This window comes from Podarcis pityusensis, assembly GCF_964106645.2.
Source record: "Podarcis pityusensis genome assembly, chromosome: 4".
Taxonomy (NCBI): domain Eukaryota; kingdom Metazoa; phylum Chordata; class Lepidosauria; order Squamata; family Lacertidae; genus Podarcis; species Podarcis pityusensis.
This window is the reverse complement of record NC_138027.1, coordinates 37,451,993-37,472,975: the sequence shown is the minus strand read 5'-3', so window position 1 is coordinate 37,472,975 and position 20,983 is coordinate 37,451,993. Positions and strand designations below refer to the sequence as shown.

The following is a 20,983-nucleotide window of genomic DNA, read 5'->3' as shown; positions in this document are numbered from 1 at the left end:
AATAATAATAATAATAATAATAATAATAATAATAATAATTTATTTGTACCCCGCCCATCTGGCTAGGTTTCCCCAGCTACTCTGGGCGGCTTCCAACAAAGACCAAAAATACACTAAGATGTCACACATTAAAAACTTCCCTGAACAGGGCTGCCTTCAGATGGCTTCTGAATGTCAGGTAGTTGTTTATCTCTTTGACATCTGATGGGAGGGCATTCCACAGGGCGGGCGCCACTACCGAGAAGGCCCTCTGCCTGGTTCCCTGTAGCTTTGCTTCTCGCAATGAGGAAACCACCAGAAGGCCCTCAGGACTGGACCTCAGTGTCCTGGCTGAAGGATGGGGGTGGAGACGCTCCTTCAGGTGTACTGGGCTGAGGCAGTTTAGGGCTTTAAAGATCAACACCAACACTTTGAATTGTGCTCGGAAATGTACTGAGAGCCAATGTAGATCTTTCAAGACCGGTGTTATGTGGTCTCGGTGGCCGCCCCCAGTCACCAGTCTAGCTGCCGCGTTCTGGATTAGTTGTAGTTTCTGGGTCACCTTCAAAGGTAGCCCTACGTAGAGAACATTGCAGTAGTCCAAGCTGGAGATAACTAGAGTATGCATCACTCTGGCGAGACAGTCCACAGGCAGGTAGGGTCTTCAGTATACCTGAAGAAGCGTCTCCACCCCCATTGTTCAGCCCGGACACTGAGGTCCAGCTCCGAGGCCTTCTGGCAGTTCCCTCACTGTGAGAAGTGAGGTTACAGGGAACCAGGCAGAGGGCCTTCTCAGCAGCAGCACCTACTCTGTGGAATGCCCTCCCATCAGATGTCAAGGAAATAAACAACTATCTGACTTTTAGAAGACATCTGAAGGCAGCCATGTTTAGGGAAGTTTTCAATGACTGATGTTTTATCGCTTTATTATTGCTATTTTTATTATTATTAATTCTGTTGGGAGCTGCCCAGAGTGGCTGGGGAAACCCAGCCAGATGGGCAGGGTATAAATAAATTATTATTATTATTATTATTATTATTATTAGTCATTTAGGACTTGACAGACTAATGTGGGGAGCTTGAATTGGGCTCAGAGAAACGTGTGCATGAGTTGGATGCAACCCTTTCTAACATTAAGCAAGATACAGAGAAGGATTGAGCTATCAAACCCCATCAGCAGAAGCCCCATGCAAGGTCTTCCACCTGCACAATGACACTTCCCCCCACTCGCATTCTCCACACCTGTGTGTGCCTCACACCACTGATATTGGCTCAGGGGATCCCAGGAGAACCCCTAGAACAGCACTTTGGGAGAGGGGAGGCAGATCGTTCCTTCAGCAGGCAGTATGCTTGCACCAATAGAACATTTGTAATAGTACATTGTTGAATTCCACCTACTAGATTTTACTACTCTGGATTTTATTCGTAAGTTTTAAATTGCCTTAAAATTTTCTCTTCCCTCTTCTCTGTTTAAAGTGATTGTGTGTGTGTGTGTGTGTGTGTGTGTATAGCATATATTTGCATATATATTGCATATATTGCGCATGCATATATGTGTGTGTGTGTGTGTGTGTGTGTGTGTATTGCAGATTCTAGTAAGAGATCACCTGTGTATCAAAGAGAACTGTTGTGGTTTCAAGAGCTAGAGCAGTATGTGATAGTATTTTTGTTTTCCTCTATTCAGAAATGCAAATGGAAATAAAAAAGCAATTGGAATAGCTTGAGTAGTCCTATAATTAATTCCCCAATCCTAAACAATTTAAAACAAGGAGCTATTGGAGGTTATGAAACAAAATGACTGCATAATGTAAGTGTTTTATTTAACATGGAACCCTGGGGTAACTAATGCCTCCCAAATTAAGCATTGCATTCAAGCTCACGGTACACATTCACCTTTTAAAATGGTTTAGGAGATTTCAAGAGTGATTCATTCCTGCCGTTCCTTCAGACGGGGGTAATCCATTTATCAGCATGTACCACTGCTTTACTGATGTTCCATGTGGTATTCCACCTCAGTAACAATTTCAAAACAGCCATAATTTTTATTGGCCTCCAAAATAAATTCAGAACAGAAGTGCAAGATAAAGTATAGATCAAAATTAAATATGTAAGTAAATAAATCTGCACAAGAGCATATCCCAGCTGCCAGTCCATTTACCACTTTACAGAGACATACTCCAACTGATTTCAGTGGGGCTCTATTAACATTAAGTGGTTGTGGAATTGTTTTAGAAGCTAGGGTTTGCATCATATTTCTATTCAACAGGGGAACACCAGGTGCACATGGTTAGCTCACTAAACCAAGGAACCTAATGGCCAAATGCATGATCTGGAAAATGGGAGATATTTAGTTCAAATTTAATCCTGGCTGGGAACTCACTAAGGTTGTGTACATGCTATAGGTTAATCTAGAATTGAAGGAGCCTAGGTTCTGTTTTTTCTACATGGTCCACACTCAATCCAGATCTGCTGCATATTTTTTGCCCCTGAAAAGCACATCTTGAAAAACTGGTTTCACTCTGAAAATAAAAGCTCATTGCAGATTGAGTCTGCATTACCCTGCAGTGTGTCCATTTGAAAACAGATGTAGCTGTATACCAAGATCACAATCACCACTTCCTTCTTCATTAGCACACATACAAACATAATATTATTTGTATGCCACCTTTAGAAGTAAAACCATGCTCAAGGCTGCTTACAACATGAAAAAAAATACATAATTACAAACATAACAAAATTAGTCATAAACAATCAATAGAACATCATACCAAATTTAAAAAATTCCACATAGAGCATAAGATTTAAAATAAAGATACAAAAATTTAATATCAATTTTAAAAAGAACCCTCCAGAAAACCCCTAAACAATACTCCAACACAAGATTCTGCTCAGCAGCCTCATCTTTTGTAGCTGGAGTCAATCAAGGCCTCACCCTCCCAGGGCAGGTGGGGAATGACCTACAAGGCAGGGAGCACAAGATGGGTCGTGTGCAGGAAGGAAAATGTGTGAATAACCTAGTCAAGGGGAGGGTTTTCAAATGCATATCAAGTAATCACACCCCTCCTTGCGGGTGATAGGATCTAGAATCAATCTAGATTGAAATCAACATGTTGAGGATGAGCATGAATGATTCCAGATTGAGAGAAAAACCTGCATTTTTGTGCAGACAAAATGTAATCCGAACTTAACAATACTGCCATAGTTTACACAATAGTTGTAAAGACTCTTGAGATAATGTTTGAGCACTTTGGAAAACTGAGATGGAGTGGAAGTGGGGCAGGTATGAGTGACAGCTTGAACCAGCACTTGATTCACTGCTGTGCTCATCTGTCAGTTCAATTGTAAAGTTGGGAAGAACCCGCTGAGAGTGCTCTTTATTGAACATCTGTGTTCATCCTTGGCTTCTCTTGTCAATCTGTGCAAACTCCCAGACAAGCTCATCCATAAAAAGTGGCGTACTCTAGATCTCTCTTTGTTTATCTTAAGTTGTTCCTGGTTTTCCATCAACCACTTAGGGAGCCAAATTAGCTGTTGTGTTTTGCATCCTTACACTTAATGTGCTGGTGTTCTAAAATGCAGATATCAACAACTGGGTGCATGCCATGATCCCAGCAGTTACCAGAAAAACCAAGCTGGAAGCCACAGTGCTACCAGCTAAGGAACCAAACTAGGTTCCTGCCTCTGAGGTTGATGATTGGAGAGCCTCTGAACACGAGGGTGGCAGACAGAAGCCCATTGGGTCAGATGCCACAGCACCAGTGTCCATGAACCTGAACCAATACCCTCACGTCTGTCTTCCCCCAAGCCTGAGAAGCCAAATGCCTCCCACAGTCCCTCATCAGTCCAACAGTACCAGGAGCATATCAGACAGGAGACAATGCAGCAAAGGAGCGGAGCCTTTCTTCAGGCCACAGGATTGGCCCCTCAAAAGACTCTGCTTCCCCATAAGGAGGCAGATTCTGGAACGAATGGACTGAGATACGGAGATACAGAAGGGCTCTGTTAGTTTCCAACCCATATCAGAGCAAGTTGTCCACTAGGAGCTCTCCATGGTGCTGAAATGACTGGCCACGACTGGGGTGACTAATTAATGGGATCACAGCAGGCATGGAGAGAGAATCTGTTCAGGAAAAATGTTGCCTGCTTTTCTGAAGCTAATACAGTGGTACCTCGGGTTAAGTACTTAATTAAGTACTTAATTCGTTCTGGAGGTCTGTTCTTAACCTGAAACTGTTCTTAACCTGAAGCACCACTTTAGCTAATGGGGCTTCCTGCTGCCGCTGAGCCGCCGCTGCACGATTTCTGTTCTCATCCTGAAGCAAAGTTCTTAACCCGAGGTATTATTTCTGGGTTAGTGGAGTCTGTAACCTGAAGCATATATAACCTGAAGCATATATAACCCAAGGAACCACTGTATTGGCTTGGAATTTCCCCCCAAATCAAATACCAGCTTCAGGAAAGATATTTTCCTTAGGGCCACATGGGAGGAAAGAGTTAAATCCCCCTCCATGTCTGTCGCAATCACAATAACTATCAACCTCCAGCTGATACTATTTGCTTTTAAACAATTCTTGCACATTTATTGCAAAGACACATTTAACTTCACATCTGCTTTGGTTTTCAGTGTGAGAGAAACATAGGTTTCTATATGTTTCTTGAAACTGACTACCAATGTCCTTGCTAATTATACAAATGATGTACAATGCTTCTCAGCCAATTTCCTCATTTGTTTACCTTACGGGTCGGCATGTTCTGTTTATTTACATGCATGTCTGATTTTATGTCACTTTCCAATTTCCCCTGAAATAAGCCTCTTTCTCTTGAATAGGAACTTTGCATGCAGGTACTTAGATTCAGTAGCATTGCTTCGAAACAGGCAGAAGGCAGGCAAACAAGGCCTGATGCTGGTCACATGACAGCAATGGGGCCAGCTCAGGGTCCATGGGCTCCCAGGCCACCTCAGCCTTTTCCTGTCCCTAGTAAATCCCTTCAGGGCTTTTTGTAGGCTACTGCCCAAAGTGTCCCAGCGGTGGTACTCCTGCCTGCACACCCATTGGGTGGGCACAATAGGGAGTTCCACACCAGTGGAGAGATGTTGGCATCATTCTGTGGGCGGAGACTAGCAAAGACTGGTGGGCTGGGCAAAGGGACACCTCAACTCAATCCAAACTTCCTGCAGCCCAGAGCAAAGGGGCTTTGCATTGCAGCCAGAGTGTTCAGAACATTTCCTATAAGTTACATGTCTCAGTAATCTTTACAACAGTTCCAATGAGAAGTGAATGAGGTGATGAATGTGCTATCTCTCCCAACACCATCCCAACCTCCATGGAGGACTCCCGTGCAATGCAGAAACATAATTTTCCAATAATTTAAATTGTGTGGGAAGCCTCCACAAATGCTGGAAGCTCCCCGCTTCAGAAGTCACCCTTCAGCCCATGGAGAGTGATGGAATTGCAATTTCAGGCCAGAACTATCATGTTTATCACCACATTTCCCCATTACCTAGGGTTGCCATATTTCAAAAAGTAAAAACCAGGACACCCCGGCACCCACCAGCAAAATGTGGGATTTACTGTTTAGAAGAACACTGTCTATTATTTTTCCCACATCACAGATGGAGGGCTGAAGATGAGAGAATAGCAGCATGTCGAAAGTAAGCTAGGACGTTCGTGACTATAGTGAGACTTGACCAGGAGACTTCCTTTTTAAAAAAATCTCCAACACATTTTGCCACCTATAACTAAGAATGCAATCATATCTCCACCTACCGAGGAGTAAGCTGCTTTGAACTCAATGGGACTTATTTCTGAGTAGACATGTACTGGATAGCACTGTAAGGTACATAATTATCGGTTGCAGTTTAATACCCTTTCCTAGAAGGAACCAATTTCAGATCACTGCATAGATGAAAAAGAAACCGAAATACACAATAAACATTAATTTAGAAACTATTATGTAGCACTCACAGAAACCAGAAAGCCATCTTAACGGAACACTTTTGAGTAACAATGCTTTCTCTATTTATTTCAATTAACTTTCTGTTGTTTTGCTGTGATTGCTTGAAGTCACTCTGGGGCAATTTCTGCTTAAATTACCTGCTGATTCCAATTAGAGGTGTTTAGCATGCTATTAAATGCCATGTACAGCTCATAAGCTGAACTGCCTACCACAAACAACAAGAGCAATAACAATTTTCTATGCTATCTTTTCCTCAAATGGCTAACTTCACATGTACCAACATTTTTGGGCTATAAGGAAAGTTAAGTTGAAATTGATACTGGTGAAATTACAAACTTGCAGCTCCAGTATTTGCGTAGTGTTTTTACTCTTATTAACAGTTATTAGACCAAATACACATTCAACAAAGGGTTTTCCCTGTTTATAATATTCAGAAGTAATCATGCTGAACCATGTGCAGGGTGTGTTAATACATTCAACACATTGCAACTGGCAGAGGAAGAGGAGTGCTGGGGGAGCGCTCCACCCCCGGCAGCACGATCCCGGTGGAGGGCCATCATGGCTGCCCCTCTGCGTGCTGGGCGCCAGCCCTGCTCGCCACCCCCCAGTGCCGGAGCATGAAGCTGCGCCATTGCACATTGCACACATTGCTAGTTCTTCTATTTTAGCCATGATGACTGGGGCTGATAGTTGTATTCCAAAACATCTGCAGGGCATCAGGTTAGCAAAGGCCAGGAACGTTAAGGTTCATATTTCACATACAGGGCTTGACCAGTCCAACATCAAAGGTTTATTCCATTGTATTCCATTTCTGCCAGATTTCATCCATATGGTAATTGCCCTGAAACCCTCTTTTATTTCTAGGCTATGGTTAAATTTCAGTTCCAAGGACCCTCCAGACTAGTGTTGCTGTTTTGTGTGTGTTTTTTTGCAAGTCTATTCCACAACATGGATACAAGCATTAATGGTGGATTTATACAGGACCATCCACATATCATTGCCTTTTCATAGTCCTGCAATGCTTCCACAGTGTCACCATATTATTACTACCTGGAGGGGCACTTTGGCAATACAGTGTGACAAAAGCAGGGCGGGGGGGGGGCGGGTACACAACCGGAACATTTGTGGTTATAAAAAGTTACAGGATTTCAGCTGGAGGTTACAGGGCCTGTACTAATTGGAAATGAAGCAGAATGTCCTCTCTGAAACTCTGAAAAGTGATAGAAAAATCTTTAAAATAAGATAATGTAGAAATTATCGTATTTCATCCCTTGCCATACTTCTCCTTTTGGCAAACTTCTGTTCCTATCACTTTACGTCCAGTGTCAAGGAAAGCTTCACCTAGGGAATTTCCACCTCTCCTTAGCTGTACAGGTATATGATTCCTGCTGGAAAATGGATGACAACTATATTGGCTGCTTCCTTCTCCCTCTACTTGTGTTTAACTGCATACATGCCCAGGGACAGAGAGCTACTGGTGCTCCGTTGTCTTGGTAGAGAAAGAGAAAAGAATATGAGCCACGGGGGAAATAACTATTCTTGCTTTTTGAGGCTTATGCAAAAGGAAATCCAATCCCTAGGGGGTACTCCAAATATACAGCTATGTTTACGTGTTGTTTTTCCTTTCTATTGATTTAAATACTGTATCTCTGCATTTATTAGAAAACTTTCTGCAGAGTCTCCACACCAAGAAGCCACTTGGTGTTTCTGTTTCTGTTTAGTTGTTTATAGTTTAGATTTTGTGATGTTTCTTTTCTGCTTTGTTGAATTTTTGATTGACTAGATTTGTTATGTAGCTTCAGAAAATAACAAGAAGTAATAACAACAACAACAAAGTAGTTCGTGCAGTGGCACAGCTGAGGCTGGAACTCAGAGCTAAAGTCTGTGGCCCTACAGCCTCCATCCTCTGAAAAAAAATGACCACCAGATGCTAGTGACGGAGCAAACAAGTCCAGCAACAGCACTTGGGCCGGCATGGACATGCCAACTGACCCTAGTCACCACAGCATCCTCTCTTTCTATTCTTTAAAAAATTACAATCCAGGACTGCTGGCTGGTTATGTAAATGGTGACAAGAGGCTTTGAAAATAATTATATTTTCCTGCAACAAAATAATGCTTCTTGACAAATAATGCTTTTAGCATCAGGGCAGCAGAAGCAAACACCATTTTTTTCCTTTAGTTGTGATTGTGCTTGAACAGTTTGAAATGTGAAGCTGAACATGCTCAGAGTTTTGTTTTGTTTTGTTTTTAAAAATCAAGGCTGGCAAGCTACTTTTTTAGCTTTCACCTATCAGGACTGTAGAAACCTCTGTAAATCATGAAATGGTGGAGGAGAGAAATGTTAATTGTCTGCTTTACAACTGTGAATACACATGGTGATCTAAAGGGCCCTCCTCATGAGGGTCTAAAACTACCCAGCTGCACCATTGAGTTTATGTGCTTAAATCAAGTTTTCTGCAACTTGGTGCTCTTCAGATGTGGCTGGTCCTGCTGGCTTTGGCTGATGGGAATCGTAGTCAAAAACATCAGGAGGGCATCAGGCTAGGAAGCATTATTTAAATAAAAGATGCGGTCTGAACCGAGTAGGAAGTGACAAGCTTCAAGGGGGAGAAGGCAAAATCTAGCCTAGTGTTTTCTTTGCAAATTTGCTTTGGATCAACAAGGGGAGACTTAGCATCAACAAACACTGAATGAATCAAACTGCTGCCCAACTCCACCCCTTGGAGAACTTTTGTAGGAGTTGCCATGCCTCTCTGTAGGCGCAGCCCACATGGCTGCAATCAGCCCTCCATGTGTTAACACAAGTCTTCTAGATGAAAATATTTATCGCAGTTGGCATCTGTATTGAATCTGAATTGATTTGAACTACTGCAATGCACTCTATGTGGGGCTATCTTTGAAGGTAACGCGGAAACTACAACTAATCCAGAATGCGGCAGCTAGACTGGTGACTGGGAGCGGCTGCCAAGACCACATAACACTGGTCTTGAAAGACCTACACTGGCTTCCAGTATGTTTCCGAGCACAATTCAAAGTGTTGGTGCTGACCTTTAAAGCCCTAAACAGCCTCAGCCCAGTATACCTGAAGGAGCGTCTCCACCCCCATCGTTCTGCCCGGACACTGAGGTCCAGCGCCGAGGGCCTTCTAGTGGTTCCCTCATTGCGAGAAGCAAAGCTACAGGGAACCAGGCAGAGGGCCTTCTTGGTAGTGGCGTCCACCCTGTGGAACGCCCTCCCACCAGATGTCAAAGAGAAAAACAACTACCTAACATTTAGAAGACATCTGAAGGCAGCCCTGTTCAGGGAAGTTTTTAATGTGTGACATTTTAATGTATTTTTAATCTTTGTTGGAAGCCACCCAGAGTGGCTGAGGAAACCCAGCCAGATGGGTGGGGTACAAATAATAAATTATTATTATTATTATTATTATTATTATTATTTACATGCTGTTGGTTTTAAATGGTATATATGGGCAATTGAACCATGCAGATCATAGTCAGAAGCACAGTTTGTCTGAGACTGCAATCTTACACACCCCTACCTGGAAGTAAGTTCCACTGAAATGCATAAGACCATGATGTTAGCGACATAGGGGCTGTTCACGTTGTGCTGTCCATATATACAAGGAGTCTGCCACATGTTCAGCTGTTTGTGTGAATGACTATACACTCAGTACACCTGGATTGGACTTCTCCAAAATGTGGGGTAAAGAATCAGTGATGGCCAAATTGGAAAGCTTTAAAAGAGTATTAGAGGGCATAAGGCTAACAGTGGCTACTAACTCTAATGGCTCTGTTCTACCAACACTATCAAAGGCAGTATGTTTGTGAGTGCCTGTTGCTGGGAATCACAAGTGAGGAGATTGTTGTTGTGCTCAGGTCCTGCTTTCAGGCTCCCCATAGGTTGGCCACTGTGAGAACAGGATGGTCTAGACTGGCCATTGGTCAGATCCACTAAGCTCTTATGTTCTTACATGCGCTGGTGCACACATGCAGAAGATACCCATGTATGATCACAGGCAGTGCTCTACACATCAAATGAAGAGTACAGAATGTAATTATCAGGTAGTATTTAGCATTACAGCTATATCAGTTTCACATTAAGTGTAGGAAAGGAAATGAACATAAAAAGGTGCGTTGTATGTCCAGGTATGAAGCAAACATATTGGAAACTGTGGCACTTCTTTAAAGGGGATGAGCAGGGTTTGGCAGTGTGATCATTTAGTGTGGTACAATAACCAATCTTTCTCCACAGGGAATTCTGGGAATTGTAGCTTCATGAGAGGATCAGGGGTCTTCTAACAACTCTCAGCACCCATAACAAACTAGCCATGGCTGTTTGATGTGGTATGATACTACTTTAAAGGAAATGTCAGAGTGGGCTCAGTAACCTTTACAATGGCTTCTTAACTGGTTTGGGTATGGGATCAATTCAGTGTGAACCCTTCAGGTCTTTTTCTGGTCTGAAGTTTTGCTCTATTGATGCATTAGTTTTATTTTAGTGCAAGGGTTGTTGGCCACTATGGATTGTCCTCAGTCAACACTTGATAGGTAGATAGAAGCATTCTTTCTTTTGTTTCTTCTTCACCACACTGAATGATCTGGCTCTATATACACAAGTTGCTGAAGCATTAGCTGGCTCTGTAGGCTGACAGAGAGATGCAATCTCTCCTGAAAGAGAGCCAGGAAGCCAAGGAGGCACCAAGGACAGGACACAGCAGGGAACAGTTTTACAAGACTGGGGTGGGTGTTCAGGCAGGTTTGGATACCAACCCTCTCCCTGAAACAGCTAGTGTCAATAAGGAAGAAGAGCAAGAAGAAAAATTGTTGTTGCTTTTTTCTAAAATCCACCTAAAATCTAAAATTACCAAATCTAGGGGGACCTGGAGAGGGCTCAATAAAATGTATGAGGGCCAAATATGTTGGCCACCCCTGTGCTACAGCTGTGGCTAGTGGGAGTTGTAGTCCCAAGCAGCTGGAGGGCACCAGGTGGATGAAGGCTACTGAACACAACATGCTTCCTTCCCCCAGATACCACCACTGATCCTTTTCTACCTCTTCCCAGTCACATTCTGATCTGTCTTCTCCTTTGCACCCACCTTCTGATACTCTTCTTCTTTTCTCCTCACTCCAACATGATGATGATAATAAACTGGAGATCTGCACAGGCACAGGTCTGCAGTGGGTCTGTGAGCTTTTTATAGCAAACCACCATGCAAGCCTTCAATCTGTGCACAGATGACTATGTAGAAGAGGTTTGGGGTGGTGCCTGCTGCCACCACCCCAGTCTTCACCACTTTTCAAGGTCTTGCCTGCACTGGTGCCTTTACATACATACCCAAACCTCTAAATTCAGTGTGCTCTATTTGTAGCTTCCATTTTTGCAAGATACAGGTTATGTTTTCAAACCCTACACGTCTAGGGATGGATGCTCATCTCCTTGTATCTTTGGATCTTGAAACTATAGCTACATATTCACCATATATTTAAAAGACATCTCCCCCCCCCCCAAAAAAAAAAGAATCATGGGAACAGCAACAGTTGCTTTGGGAATGGTGAGCTACAGTTCTCAAGATTCTTTGGGGAGAAATAATATGCTTTAATTGTATGGTAAGTGTATAGCCTACGTCTCTATGGATTCATAGGCTATTGAAGACAGAGAGACAGACTAAAGACAGAGGACTTATATGTTCTGTGGATTTATTCTTCATTTCCACACAATTTAATGGGTGGAATAATGGTGAACCTGCTGATAGGTGGCAAGATACACATAGTACTGAAGATGAGAACAATTGCTCATCTAGTTCTAATTCAGTCTGTCCCATCTCTTTACACCAGTGTCTTAGCTAAGGCCCTGTTAGAGGAAATGAATCCACTCATAGTCAATTTGTCTCCTAAACAGGTGACGACATATGGGCACTTGATCTTCCCTATGTCCAATTTATCATCCATCGTTTACCGTCTCTGTGTTAACACATTTCTCCAGCATATTTGAAGCTACCACAGACACTGCTAAAAGACATTTCACTACCTGCCCAATGCAGGTTGCTCTCTGCTAACATCAGTGAGGTCAAGGAGTACCTCACCTCTGTCTGATGTATGTATGTATGTATGTATGTATGTATTTAGTTATTTAAGGCCCTTCTTCTAAGCCACTTTTCCAAATCTAAACATCTTCCCAAAACAGTATTCAAATTATCATTAAAAAAAGCTGTGTAAAACAAAACATTGAAGTTCACAATCAAAATAAAAGCAGTAAAACCATTTCATTTCACGCCAGCTATTGCATCATAACCCCAGTTCACAACTACTGAAGGTCTACAGAAAAGCATGTTCCAGGCAAACTGAGGTTCTTGCAACCCAGCTCTGATGAGACACCTCAGCTGGCTAGACTATGCCTTTAGTCTGGCTCTTTGTGAGCCAGGCCAGCATTTCTGGAGCTCATTTTCCAGCAGTATTAGGAAGAAAAGAAGGCTTTTCATCCAGATACATCTTTGTGTGTATAGTGGAAACAGAGAGACTTCAGTTAAATTTCACATATGTTCAATTTCCCTTTTGTTCTCATCCTTTGGTATATAATGTTTGTTGGGGGCTCAAGTGTACAATCTTCAGCACATTTAAATGCTATCAGAAACATTGGCATTAAATGGCTCATCTGTCACTGCACTTTTGTCCAGCATTGTTTGCAATTAAAAATAACAATAACAATACGGTTTTGTAATTTGGCAACAAAGCTAGATGGCCAGAGTCTTGCCATATCTAGGAATTGCAACCCTGTGGAATTTTTACATTCATTCCGATAATCTCGTTTTTCAAATTTGGTAATGAAAGGTGGGATTACTTTTTCTAAGCTGTCAGAATCCAGCCCTTGGCCAGACCTGATATTAACCTCTTCCCACTATCTTGCTGATGCTTCTTAAGAAGTGTTTTAAAAGGCAGAGGGGTTGGCTTAGTGGTCTAAGCTTTTGGTTAGGAATGCCCAGACTGTCTGGAAGACTGACAGGTTTATAAGCTTCATGAAGCTGTGACTTAGCTTTTCATCCTTTCACTGTAGATAAATGATATACGCTGTGATCATGGAATCATAGAATCATAGAGTTGGAAGAGACCACAAGGGCCATCGAGTCCAACCCCCTGCCAAGCAGGAAACACCATCCGAGCACTCCTGACATATGGTTGTCAAGCCTCTGCTTAAAGACCTCCAAAGAAGGAGACTCCACCACACTCCTTGGCAGCAAATTCCACTGTCAAACAGCTCTTACTGTCAGGAAGTTCTTCCTAATGTTTAGGTGGAATCTTCTTTCTTGTAGTTTGGATCCATTGCTCCGTGTCCGCTTCTCTGGAGCAGCAGAAAACAACCTTTCTCCCTCCTCTATGTGACATCCTTTTATATATTTGAACATGGCTATCATATCACCCCTTAACCTCCTCTTCTCCAGGCTAAACATGCCCAGCTCCCTTAGCCGTTCCTCATAAGGCATCGTTTCCAGGCCTTTGACCATTTTGGTTGCCCTCCTCTGGACACGTTCCAGTTTGTCAGTGTCCTTCTTGAACTGTGGTGCCCAGAACTGGACACAGTACTCCAGGTGAGGTCTGACCAGAGCAGAATACAGTGGCACTATTACTTCCCTTGATCTAGATGCTATACTCCTATTGATGAGGCCCAGAATTGCATTGGCTTTTTTAGCTGCCGCGTCACACTGTTGGCTCATTTCAAGTTTGTGGTCAACCAAGACTCCTAGATCCTTTTCACATGTACTGCTCTCAAGCCAGGTGTCACCCATCTTGTATTTGTGCCTCTCATTTTTTTTGCCCAAGTGCAATACTTTACATTTCTCCCTGTTAAAATTCATCTTGTTTGTTTTGGCCCAGTTCTCTAATCTGTCAAAGTCGTTTTGAAGTGTGATCCTGTCCTCTGGGGTGTTAGCCACCCCTCCCAGTTTGGTGTCATCTGCAAATTTGATCAGGATGCCCTTGAGTCCATCAGCCAAGTCGTTGATAAAGATGTTGAATAAGACTGGGCCCAAGACAGAACCCTGTGGCACCCCACTAGTCACTCTTCTCCAGGATGAAGAGGAACCATTGATGAGCACCCTTTGGGTTCGGTCAGTCAGCCAGTTACAAATCCACTGAGTGGTAGCATAGTCAAGACCACATTCTACCAGCTTCTTTACAAGAATATCATGGGGCACCTTGTCAAATGCCTTGCTGAAATCAAGGTAGGCTACATCCACTGCGTTCCCTTCATCTACCAGGCTTGTAATTCTGTCAAAAAACGAGATCAGGTTAGTCTGACATGACTTATTTTTCAGAAATCCATGCTGACTATTGGTGATCACAGCATTCCTTTCTAGTGCTCACAGACTGTTTGCTTAATGATCTGCTCCAGAATCTTCCCTGGTATTGATGTCAGACTGACTGGGCGGTAATTATTTGGGTCCTCTCTTTTCCCCTTTTTGAAAATAGGGACAACATTTGCCCTCCTCCAGTCTGCCGGGACTTCGCCTGTTCTCCAGGAATTCTCAAAGATGACTGCCAGTGGTTCTGAGATCACATCTGCCAGTTCTTTTAATACTCTTGGATGCAGTTCATCTGGCCCTGGAGACTTGAATACATCTAGACTAGCCAAGTATTCTTATACTATCTCCTTAGTTATTCTGGGCTGTGTTTCCTCTGCTGAATCATTTGCTCCAAATTCTTCAGGTCGGGCATTGTTTTCTTTATCGGAGAAGACTGAGGCAAAGTAGGCATTGAGGAGTTCAGCCCTTTCTGTGTCCCCTGTTTGCATTTCACCATCTTCTCCTCTGAGTGACCCCACTGTTTCTTTGTTCTTCCTTTTGCTACGAACATACCCATAAAAGCCTTTTTTGTTGCTTTTAACCTCTCTAGCAAGCCGGAGTTCATTCTGTGCTTTAGCTTTTCTGACTTTGTGTCTACACGTGCTGGCTATTTGTTTGAATTCCTCTTTGGTGGTTTCCCCCCTTTTCCATTTTTTGTACACATCCTTTTTTAATCTTAACTCAGTTAAAAGTTCTTTAGATAGCCACCCTGGCTTCTTTAGGCACCTTCCATGTTTCCGTCTCATTGGTATTGCCTGAAGTTGTGCTTTTACTATCTCCCTCTTAACAAACTCCCAGCCATCATGAACTCCCTTTCCTTTTAGTATTACTGTCCATGGGATCTCACCCAGCACTTCCCTAAGTTTTATGAAGTCGGCTTTCTTAAAGTCAAGAAATTGAGTCCCAGTATGCTTGGCTGCTCCTTTCCGCTGTATAGTAAACTTCAGAAGAGCATGATCACTCGCGCCTAATGATCCTTCCACTTCTACCCCACTAACCAGGTCATCAACATTGGTTAGGAGATAATGGAGATCATTTGGTTAGGAGATAATGGAGATCATTTAAAAAAAACAGTAGCTGAGGGTTTTTTAACCAAGGTAACTGGGATGGCCAGAATTCTACTACAATATGCAGTCTATTTAATGATTTTTTATTCTAGGGCTGCACTTAATATATGCTGGTTCCAATGTTAGCACATTTTGAGACTTGTTTTAACTGATATTAATCTATATTTTTATATTGTTCTCATCCACCCTGGGATCTTATGGTGCAGCTTGGGCAATAATAATAATAAACTTTTAATTATTACTATTATATGTAGCTGATCAGAGTAGTAAACTGACTGAACATTTACACTGTTTCACTGCTCTTTCACACCTTTTTTGTTCCCTGGATGCTGCCTATTTGCAGTGCTCGTTTGAACCTTCTCCTTTCCTCCCAGAACCTTCAGCATCATTTGCCCACCCTGCAATTTAATTTTGACTGTGGATTTGGTTTTATGAGCATCTGTAACTTTATCACATGTGGTGTCATGACATCAATAACATCATGTGAGATCACAAGAGCCAACATCAGAGTCCTGGTGAGTCAGAGGACCATGAAACCAAAGGAATAAAGAGGAAATGGTACCAAGAAGAACAGGATTTGAGGGCAGTGCTAAGCCATCACTTGCCCATGTGGGCATATAGGGATGAAATAAGTGCTGTATATAAAACAGGCATGGAGACTCTTTGGCCCTCCAGATGTTGCTGAGCTGTCATGGACTGGCCAGATGCAAAGGACTGGTGGGAGGCACCAGCTGGAACCTCCAGGGGAAGAAGGCTCAGAGCCAAGGGATTGGTGGTGGGAAGACGATGAGTGGTCAGAGGGAGAAGACTGGGAGAAGACTAGGAGGAGGATGTATCGGCAGCAGAAGAGGCAACAGGGCTTAGTGAGCAGGAATGAACTGGGGCAGAGAGCAGTCCTGATTCAGAGGCTGGAGAGGAGGTGGGGCAGGAGACAGAGTTGAAACAGGCTGCTGAAGAATCCAAGGAGTCTCCCCTTCCTGGTGTGACCAGCTCCCCTCCCCTCCTGGTCTACCAGAACCCAAAGAGGTATGAAGAGAGCAGAGCAAAGAGAGACAAGACAAAGGAGCCTCAGGTTGCTGGGGGACGAGGAATCTTAGAGAGTGGTGGGAAGGCAGAGACCTTCAGTCCTCACAACTGCCTCACTGGGGCAAGACCTACTGGGAACAGTTGCTGCACTAGGCCTGCACTGTTTTGGGTTCTTTGAATAAAGAGTTAACTTCACTAACACCAAGTGTTTTGTTGCTGACCTGCTCCGGAATGCAGCTCCGGACAACTACAACTTCCATCATCCCTAGTCATTGGGCCAAGCTTTCTGGGAGTTGTAGTTCAGCAGTTGGAGAGTCAAAGGTTCCTCACACCCGATCTCAAGAAAAACATCTCAAGATTCTTAAGCTCTGACCAAGCAATTCTCCCTTTACAGGTGGGTACTGACTTTTGTCTTATAAAACCTGAAGGCAAGAGATCCTGTTCTGGTCCTTCCTGCCCCATTGCCCCCCCCCCCCCGCCACCATACTAAGAGCAGCTGTGAGTGGGTTGTTTACATTAGGACCATGGGCATAGCTGTCAACCTTTCCTTTTTCTTGCAAGGAATCCTATTCGGAATAAGGGAATTTCCCTTAAAAAAAGGAAAACATTGACAGCTATGACAATGGGAAGAACCCCTTTCCCCACAAAAATCACACCCCAGTCTTCTAAGCAGTCTCACTGGGATCGCCTGTGCTATGTATCAGTTTCGGTTAGGCTATCAGAAGGGAAAGAACTGCAGTTTGAACAGGGGATTATCAAGGCTACTCTAAATATAAAAGGATAACGACCTTGTTAAGCTTCCAGCTTCCAGTGCCTGTTACCTAACCCTTGCATAATGTTCTAATCTCACATGTCCCATTTTGTTTTTTTATGGGCACAACTGTCTCTGTAGGCTGTGAACAAGGACAGTGGGCTTTGAAGGACTGTGGCTGTAAGTAGTGGGGTTGTTCCTACCCAATTTTACAGCCATTTTACAGGGGTTTCGTTCTACAAAAATCCCACTGACGGTCACAGAATGTGCACCCGAATGTGGCAGGGAAAGCGGTAGCTCTTTCTGGGATTGTCCTTTATACACACATTCTACGATATATTGCATCCAGTTGCAAGATTGTGCATATTCCATGATGCTGCAGTCCTACTGGCGCAAGGTGCAAATATTTCGCCATCCTGGGAAGCTAGTAAAGGAAAGTTGATACCTTCTTTCTCTTGCATGAAGAATTCTCCAACATAGACGCCTCCTCTCTGCATATCTCCCAGCCCCCTGTATATGGATTGGATCATCCCTCGAGTTTTTAGCCCTCAAGGATGTAACAATAAGCTTGGAAATCTATGGGCAATACTTGATGGAAGATCAGGATTCCATTCGGATGGCATGAAAGCCTTCTGAGCATATGGACATGTTGTTGCCACCTTGTGGTCAAAAGGCAGAATTTGGAGTTTCTGTCAGAATTCTGTAGTGCTGTGGGCTTATCCACACTTCTCTCCTGCTGCTTCCCCCTACCTCCTGGGGAAAACCATTGCCTTTTTTTTTTGTTATGTATCACTAAAGAGTGGGTTTTCCCTTGGAAAGGAGCGGGGCAAGGGGAAGACTGCTTGACCCTGTGCTTTTTAGGCAGAAGTGTGGACAAGCCCTGTGCCCAAAAATTATCATGTCTTTCTCTCTCCTCGTCATTCTCCATCAGGCTAGGGATGATGGGAGCTGTAGTCTAAAAACATCTGGAAGGCGCCAGATTGGGGGAGGAACAGCCTCTTGCCTGAAGGTTCCTGGAATGGAAGCCCCAGAAGAGGTCTCAGAGCACAGAAGGAATTGTTATCTTCATGAAACCACAGCTGTAGAAAGTCTCTGAACAAAGAACATTGAATCAGATATAAAGATCTGGCACTCAAGAATGTGCTTCAGGCCCTGCACACATTCTGCTCTTCCTCCTTTCTGTGTTTGCAATAACCATAGTTTGCCTCAGGCTCCCAACCATCGTTTCAAATCATGCTCCGAGATTGAGAAAAAAATGTATAAGACTGAGCTGCTTGTTTGTTTGTTTGTTACAGGAATAAGGTCCTCTTGGATAGGCATACATCGTACTAGGAATTATTGTACTTCAAATGACTCCATTTTCTTTTCCTAATGTTTCTGTGATTGTCTGCATCTTTTTTTTCATTTTGGCACATCTGGGTGTTTATATAGGATGCTTTGATGCCATTGTACCACATGCCATTGGATGTCATGTTAGTGTACAAGTCTAATATAGTTTGATAGTCTATTTTCAAGGGTTGAGTTTTTTCTCTTTTTTTGGTCACTTAGTGCATATGTATCTTCAACTTCAAAGGATGTACTGTTGCATGCTTTCTGGCCCAGTGAGATCACCCTCATCTCCTTAAATGTAATTATATAAAAGACAGACTTATATAGTGCACTTGTATAAATACCGAAAAATCCCCAGTAATGTCCTTCATGAATTTGGCTGAACCTCCTATTTAGCCAGGTATGTTAATAGCCTTGTAAGCACTAAATATTTATTTATTTTTACAGATTACTGTACTGAAAATATGTAGTTATAATTTGAATATGCAGTTGTGAGATTCTGGAGAACTAATTTGTTTCAATGCCTTTGTCCAGAACCAGGTTTATCAGACTAATGAAAGAGGACCAGGAAGGTTTGGAAGGCTATATAAAATGGGTGACATCCAGCATAGCATAGGCAAGGATCCACTTGTGCAATGCAGTTTTGGCTTCATCTCCCCCCCCCCCCAAGCCCTCTCACACCCGCAGAATTGCTAATGATGGTTGGGGGGCCTCTAATTTTGAGGTTGAGGGGTTGTTGCAGGGAGGAGAGCAGAAATCCCATTGCACAAGTAGGTGGACAGCATTGGGAGTCACCCTATGTATCAATAAACTTGGTTGACATGATACAGCTTAATGATCCTTGCAGAAAACTGTAATTATTCTCCAGGAAAGGCGCAAGAAATTGTTCAGCACCGTTTCCCATGTTTACCTATATCTATAGGGACAGACTTAATAGAACCTCAAAGATGTTCTATTGTGGATAAACCCTCAAAGAGACTTTTTCATTATAGTGAATTGAGCGGAACCATAGTGGAACCCAAATTATTCATTTGTGTTTGTTTTTTTACACCAAGAGGTGGCTTCCTTTTTTACATATCAAGAAGTGCTATTTGTTTTTGTCCATACTTTGAATTGTCCAGTCCTGCACTAGTGCTCAGTGACAAATGAATTCCTTCCCCATCTAACCCCTGCCCTTTTCTGTTTTGGAATTTATTCATTTTCAGCAAATTTTTGTTTGTTTTTGTCATGATGCTGGATAATGATGTAGTTGTTGCAAGCGCTGGGGTGCAACTCAGCTTGTATTGAAGACTGGTGGGGCTGAATGGGGAGAAGGCATATAGAGAAATGAACCTCCAGGCGTCCTAGACTGTCCCTTTAACCTCTGTTAACGTTCCCCAGGGATGGGCTTTGGTAACACAGCAGGCTGAACAAGATTAAAATTTGGTGCCCCTCCCTAAAATTTCTTATTTTCACAATAATTCCTTTTAGTACAGTTGCTTTTCATGGATTTCAGTAGATACACATATAAAAATAGGTTTTATAATAATAATTTTGTGCTCCCTCAGCTTGGCACCCTGTGGGGGGGGGTTGCCTGCACGGCCCTAAATCTGCTGCTGCCTTCTCTCAGGTGTTGGACTGATACTTTCGGGGGGGGGGGTCATCACACTTCTTTTTTTCCTGTGGTTTCTAGGCCCAGGTTAATGATTTCTAGCCATAGGTCCAAGTGGGGTTTTGTTTTTTGTCCTGATCCTTTCCCTGGGAAAACCCACTGTTTACCGCTGAACTGGAACAAACATCAATCAGGTTCTGAGTCTAAAGGGTTGGGACACAGAAAATTAAGCTAGCTTGTTTTCTCCTGCTCCAGGGGGTAGGACCCAAACCGATGGGTTCAAATTAAAAGGAAGGATATTCTGACTAAACATCAGGAAGTGGAATGTTAGACAGTGGAATGGATTCCTTTGGAAGGTAGTCAACTCTCCCCTTTTTAAGCAAAAGTTGGATGGTGATCTGTCATGGATGCTTTAGGTAAAATTCCTGTATTGCAGAGGGTTGGGCTAGATCCTCACGGTCTCTTCCAGCTCTACAATTCTGTGATTTTATGTGGCACAAATGGAATGAAGGGTGTGCTGATCTCATTTCCTATTCCACCCTCCTTCATCACCCCCTTGGGTTGAGGAAATATCTTTGTTTGTGTCTCCTGCCGAGAACAACAGGCATCCTCTTTAGATAGAACTAGGATCCTCTTTATCACACTTGTATTTCCTTTAATAAATTCAGCTTTCTTATTTTCCAAACGGAGAGTCTAAGTGAGATTGCATCTATAAATAAAGTGTGCTCCTCCAGCAGAGATTCAGTGTTCAGTTCAGGCTTCTGCTGATGCATCTAAATTCCATCAGTAACAGCATCCTGTTTTGTTGTGTAACATCTTACTAGTTTGGGTGCCTATTTTATGTCTCGTTCAAGTGAAATTAGACATTTGTTCTGTCAACCCATCAAGGCGGCATCCCTATGACTTTCCAGAGCTCCCCCAACACACGTGTTTTATTTTGGA

General features: G+C 43.0%; 1 protein-coding gene and 1 long non-coding RNA gene across 3 annotated transcripts in view; both read left to right on the top strand.

The window, feature by feature from the left end:
- Positions 1-20,983, top strand: part of GUCA1C (guanylate cyclase activator 1C) — a gene marked incomplete at its 5' end in the record, with an annotated part of 50,619 nt that overhangs the window by 18,319 nt on the left and 11,317 nt on the right. The gene's annotated exons all lie outside the window — the stretch shown is intronic.
- On the top strand, positions 15,766-18,390 carry LOC308475661. The gene is made up of 2 exons (XR_013985353.1): positions 15,766-16,370; positions 18,053-18,390. It is a non-coding gene; the product is annotated as an uncharacterized lncRNA (long non-coding RNA).